At 46.9% G+C, this 6,497-nt stretch overlaps 2 non-coding genes across 2 annotated transcripts; both read right to left on the bottom strand.

Annotated features, from left to right (window-relative positions):
* Positions 1 to 2,323: 2,323 nt before the first annotated feature.
* On the bottom strand, positions 2,324 to 2,395 carry trnae-cuc (transfer RNA glutamic acid (anticodon CUC)). Its single transcript has one exon. It is a non-coding gene; the product is annotated as a tRNA-Glu (tRNA).
* An 802-nt stretch (positions 2,396 to 3,197) lies between these two features.
* Positions 3,198 to 3,279, bottom strand: trnal-uag (transfer RNA leucine (anticodon UAG)). Its single transcript has one exon. It is a non-coding gene; the product is annotated as a tRNA-Leu (tRNA).
* Between the last annotated feature and the right edge of the window lie 3,218 nt (positions 3,280 to 6,497).

Consider the following 6,497-nt stretch of genomic DNA (forward strand, 5'->3'; position numbering starts at 1 on the left):
TGCCACCTGCAGAAATATTCTGACGACTGCTGTGGTCGGATGTGTCAGAGAGGGACAGGAATTGGAGTATAGGACACTGATTGCTGACTTTGTGGAGTGGTCTCAGGCGAACCATCTGGTCCTTAACGTGGACAAGACCAAGGAGCTGTTCATCGACTTCAGGAAGAGTATGACCCCGGTGGAGCCCATCAAGATCCAGGGCCGGGAGGTGGCAGTGGTAGGGAAATATAAGTACCTGGGAGTTTCTTTTGAACAGCAGACTGGACTGGAAGGACAACTGCAATGCTGTTTACAAGAAGGTAATGAGCAGACTCTTTCCTGAGGAAGCATAGGTCCTTTAATGTGTGCAGCAAGCTGTTGGAGATCTTCTATCAGTCTGTTGTGGCCAGTGCCCTGCACTTCGCTGTGGTTTGTTGGGGGAGCAGCACCAGCAAAAGAGACTCAAACCGGATGGATAAACTCATCCGGATGGATAAACTCATCCGGAAAGCCGGCCAAACTATTGGCTCGCAGTTGGAGGTGTTTGTATCAGTGAGGGACAGGAGGACATTGGACAAACTGCTGGCCATCATGGACAATCCTGCCCACCCACTCCACCAGAAAATTGAGGGACAGCGGAGTTCATACTCCAACAGGCTTCTTCAGCTTCCTTCCCGCACTGTGCGATTCAAGAACTCCTTCATTCCACACTCCATACAGCTGTATAATCACTCCCCATACAGCAACAGATAATATCTGTCTATTACCTGACACCTTCTATGTCAGCTACTTCTTTTTTTGTTTTTAATGTCTATATTCTATTTTCTGCTGGACTTACTCTCTTTTTTATGATGGGGCTGCCAAATATACTGTGATAGTGTATATAGCAATTGGTATATATTGTATATGTGTTTTAACATATTATATCTGTATATATAATACACTGTACTCATATTTAGTATATATTGTATATATTCGCAGATATGTTATATTTTACATTGCTATACCTAGTCTATTTATACCTGCATTGTCCTTTCCATCCTTACACTTTCCATCATTGTAACTAAGCTACTGTGTTGAACAATTCCCCTTGGGATCATTAAAATGTGTCTAAGTCTAAGTCTAAGCGTGCTGGGCCCATAACCCAGAGGTCGATAGATTGAAACTATCCTCTGCAAGCTTGCATGTTTTATGTGAAAGATATCCGCTAAGTTCCACTTAAACTCTTCGGTTTCACGACATGATAAGAACACCCATTGTTCAGACTTCCATGCTGAAGAACAGTTGAACAAATTTCCGGTTACCATTTTTGAAAATGTCAATGTTAATGATTTGCATCCAATGAGCATAAACATGTGAATTGTGGACTTAAATTACAGATTGACTGCTCCCAGAGTGGTTAGACAGTGCTTTCCTGACCAGGAATTGAACCCGGGCCATGGCAGTGAGAGCGCCAAATCTTAGCAACTACACCATCAGGGAGCTGATCACCTACAGAGTAACTTGCCTCCTGACTGCTTTCTTGACGGATGCACAAAGCACCCATACCACATCTGTTGTACAAAGTCTGAAATGTAGTTTGCAAAGGTCATTGGTTGAAATCTTTGAGCGGGAACTTTTGTGTCTTAGGAAACTTTTCTCATGTCCTCTATTGACTCCTTGGTGTAGTCCGCGTTGAGGGTGAGGTTGGAGTTTCCACACAATGTCACCAGACAGGCCATTTCCCTCCTGCAAGTCGCTCCGTGCCGACCAGCGATACATGCTATCATTGTGGTGTGATCCGAAGATTAGATTTGAACGTATTTTTGCTGACAAATTTGTCGGCATTTAATCTTTTTAAGTCCACAGTGTCGGTACCTCTACTGTTGGAAGTCCAGTTCTGTGGAAGAAACAAACACCTCCTCTTTGGGGTACCTTAGTAGTAATTGACAAGGACAAATCCTTTTTGTCTCAGGAAACAAACAAGTTTCTCACCAGGAAAACATAAGCGGTGGTATTTCAATCCACCCCTTCATAAAGCTAGGACTGCAAATAGAGTTAGCAGAGTGGCGCAGCGGGAGCGTGCTGGTCCCCTAACCCAGAGGTCGATAGATCGACGCTATCCTCTGCTATCTTGCGTGTTTTATGTGATAGATTTCTGCTCGGTTCCACTTACACTCTTTGGTTTCACGACATCATAAGAACACCCATATGGTCAGACTTCCACGCTGAAGAACAGTTGAACAAATTCCCGGTTACCTTTTTTGAAAATGTCAATGTTAATGATTTGCATCCAATGAGCATTAACATGAGAATTTTGGACATAAATCACAATTTGACTGCTCCCAGACTGGTTAAACAGCGCTTCCCTGACCGGGAAACGAACCCGGGCCGCAGCGATGAGAGCGCCGAATCCTAGCCACTAGACCACCAGGGAGCTGACAATCAACCTAGACACTTTCCTCCTGGCTGCTTTTTTGACGGATGCACGAAGCACCCATACCATGTCAGTTTTACAAAGTCTGAAATGTGGTCTGCAAAGGTCATTGGTTGGAGTCTTTGAGCGAGAACTTTTGTGTCTTAGGGAACTGCTGCAGGAATATGGACGTGGAAAAAGTATACAACTCTAACAGGAGCGAACAGAGGTTCTTTTCTCATGTCCTCTATTTTAGGCTCCTTGGTGTAGGGTGACGTTGGAGTTTCCACACAATGTCACCAGAAAGGCTATTTCCCTCTGCAAGTCGCTCCGTGCCGACCAGCGATACATGTTATCACTGTGGTGTGATCCGAATACAGGAAAAAATACAACTGACTTGAGTGTCTAAGGTAGGGGCGCAGATCTTCAAACGACAGGTTGACAAAAACATACATGTCCACCTTTTAGCCATACCAAGTCAATGAAACAAAACTTTCCTTTGCTTTATTGAATAATTGATCCTTCATCCTTAAAACTGTGTGGGAAAAGTCAGACCAAAAGCCTTTGTAATCTGCATACGTACAAAATGACATAGGTTGATAGAACACGGCATATTTACACTGTCACTCATTTTGTGTTGTATTTGGACTGCTGCACACATCCTCACCCCTGCCCTGGTTGTGTTCTTTTTGATCACATTCCTAACGTAAAGAACTCCAAAACTAATGTTTTGGCCTGATTTCCACAAGTTTTTCAAATGAGAACCAAGTTTGGTCTTACTGTTTTAGTCAGGAAAGATACAAGTGCATTACAGGAATAGAAATGGCAGTGGTGGGATTTGAACCCACGCCTCCTGAGAGACTGGAGCCTAAGTCCCGCGCCTTAGACCACTCGGCCACACTACCTTCCTTCATAAGGTTTAGAGAATCAATTTATCGGCATTATGAGACAGCAAACGTATGACATGGCACCGCTGTGGTTGTGGCGTGGCAGAGATACGCCTCGATCGTCTGTTGTTGTTTAGAAAACGCAGGATAGCGCAGTCCTCAATAGTATAGTGGACAGTATCTCCACCTGGTTGTGTTCTTTTTGATCACATTCCTAGCGTAAAGAACTCCAAAACTAATGTTTTGGCCTGATTTCCACAAGTTTTCCAAAGCATTCCAAATGAGGACCAAGCTTGGTCTTACTGCTTCAGTCAGGAGAGATACGCGTGGAGGGCCGAGGTGGGCGACCCGGGAACGGCCATATCCATGGCCAACCCCCTTGGCGTGGCGGACGACCATGTTGAGACCACAACTGTGGCCGACTAGGCAGGCGTGGCGGACAACCACGTAGTGACCACAACCGTAACCGACAAGGATGTCAGCATCCCTGGCGTGGTGGACGCCCACGTAGCAGCTACATCCATGGACGACAAGGAGGCGGACGCGTCGTCATCGTGGCAGGCGATGAAGCTCGGCGTGGCGACAGCATTGGCGCTTGGCGTGGACTTGGGCCTGGCGGGCGACGTGGAGCTGCCACTGGCGGCGCTTGGCGACGTGGAGCTGCCACTGGCGGCGCTTGGCGACGTGGAGCTGCCACTGGCGGCGCTTGGCGACGTGGAGCTGCCACTGGCGGCGCTTGGCGACGTGGAGCTGCCACTGGCGGCGCTTGGCGACGTGGAGCTGCCACTGGCGGCGCTTGGCGACGTGGAGCTGCCACTGGCGGCGCTTGGTCTTGGAGCTGGACGTGGACTTGGTCTTGGAGCTGGACGTGGACTTGGTCTTGGAGCTGGACGTGGACTTGGTCTTGGAGCTGGACGTGGACTTGGTCTTGGAGCTGGACGTGGACTTGGTCTTGGAGCTGGACTTGATCTTCGAGCTGGACGAGGTGGCCTCGCTGGAAGCTGCGGCTTAACCGGCCGAAAAACTGGAGGTGGGGGACGTGATGGTCGCTGTGGCTTGGAACCGCACCGGGCAGAACCAACCCACAATCTCCCAGCCCCCCCCCCCCCCCCCACCCCCCTCAAGGAGTGGCTCCCAGACACTCCTACCGTGACATGGAACAGTCTTTTGGGGTGGGGGGAGGACGGTGAGGAGGAGGGCAGAATCCTCCCCTTTAAATTGTCCAAATACTTCTTTATCCCCCACCTGGGGTTGTGTGGGCGGATAAAAGGAAACCTTTTGTGACTGGGGCAGGGCTTGAGTCTTGGGGGGAAAGGACAGTCCAGGTGAGCGTTTCTGTGAAAAAAAATTTCTGGAAGTGTATGATTCTGGCAAAAAAGTCCTTTGGTGCCGGCTGGTAGACAAAATTAACAGGAAAAAAAAAAATTCTTGGTCTATTACCTTAATGTCTGTCGCGGGGGAACTGAATGCTGGCGTCATTCTGTCAGGTTGGGGGGGTCGCAGCTTGCTGCCGGGTCGTTCTCCCAGGAAGGCAGACAGACTACTCAAAACATGGCGTTCAGGTAAAAACATGATTTAATTTTAACTAAAAAAAGGTACAAACAAAAAGCACTCGCTGCGGAGGCACAACTTGGGAAAAGAGACAAAACTAACACTTTAACAAACTATGAACATAATGCAAATAACACTTACTATGGTTGGACAAGAGTAGCAAGGACTTTGGCATGAAAAAACGGGCATGGACAAAGCATGAACAGAAACACAATGACACCAGGACGACCAACATAAAATGACAAGCTTAAATAGAGATGTGGTGATTGAAAGCAGGTGTGAGACATGACAGGTGAACTGATTGGTCGTCATGGTGACAAAACAGAGTGAGAAAAAAAAGGAACTTAAAGAGTCCAAAGGTCAAACAGCACCTTGTATTCCTAAGCCCTCTCCCATCCAAGTACTAACCAGGCCAGACACTGCTTAGCTTCTAGAACCAACGAGAGCGGGGATGCTCAGGCCAGCACAGTCACACAAAATAATGATCAGACATGACATCTGTGGTTTTTACACAATTTGTACCTGGAAAGATACACACTTAAACACTCACTAACAAACAAACAAACAATTTTGCAGCGATCTTACCACCAATGGCATACGCTGACAACATGACTAATTGGTGTCGTCTTTTAACAGTCATGCTGAGTTACTTTGTTATTATTATTTTTTTTTTTTCCTCAGGACAGTTTCTTGCAAAATGTCCTTCTTTGCCAACAAGCAGTAGGGTGTAACCGCTCCTGTTGTTGTTGTCTTCTATTTTGGTTGAAATAGATTGTAATAGACCACATCAGATCTGCGTTTCTTTGTGTCCCTCTTTCCATTTTGAGAATTTGGAATAATCCGTCGTCCCCTACAGGGCCGCCTTATAATGATTACTTTTGTCTTTGTTTTAAGATAGTGGTTTTAATTTATTATTGTGGTACACTTCGATTCTACTTGAGATTGTTCCACAGTGGAGGGGTCTTGAATAATGCTTCCACAATAACCCACTATTTACTTGTCCATCCATCCATCCATTTACTACCCCCATTTTGGGGTCGCGGGGGGCGCCGGCACCTATCTCAGCTACAATCGGGCGGAAGGCGGGGTACACCCTGGACAAGTCCCCACCTCATCGCAGGGCCAACACAGATAGACAAACAACATTCACACTCACATTCACACACTAGGGCCAATTTAGTGTTGCCAATCAACCTATCCCCAGGTGCATGTCTTTGGAAGTGGGAGGAAGCCGGAGTACCCGGAGGGAACCCAAGCATTCACGGGAAGGACATGCAAACTCCACACAGAAAGATCCCGAGCCTGGATTTGAACCCAGGACTGCAGGACCTTCGTATTGTGAGGCAGACGCACTAATCCCTCTACCACCGTGAAGCCCTCTCGAACCTGCTACCCTGAAGTTGCTGGCACAGCCGCTCTACCAACGACCTATTTACTTGTCACAATTTTAATATGGATTGATAGCTTAGTGGCAATCACTCCCACACACTGTCACGTTCACACCTTTCACACACCTTCTACTCTATTTTTTAGGTACTGCGGACTCAGTCGTCCTATGGCCTTTTCTGTTTGAGAATTGTCGGTTTTTACGTGGACTCCGTGGTCCCTAATTTGGCTTATTTTCAATATTGAATCTTACAGAATTTTCATTCTTCTTTCTGATTCTTAGGCCTTTTTACCTGTTA

Source organism: Nerophis ophidion, linkage group LG27 (genome assembly GCF_033978795.1).
Source record: "Nerophis ophidion isolate RoL-2023_Sa linkage group LG27, RoL_Noph_v1.0, whole genome shotgun sequence".
Lineage (NCBI taxonomy): Eukaryota > Metazoa > Chordata > Actinopteri > Syngnathiformes > Syngnathidae > Nerophis > Nerophis ophidion.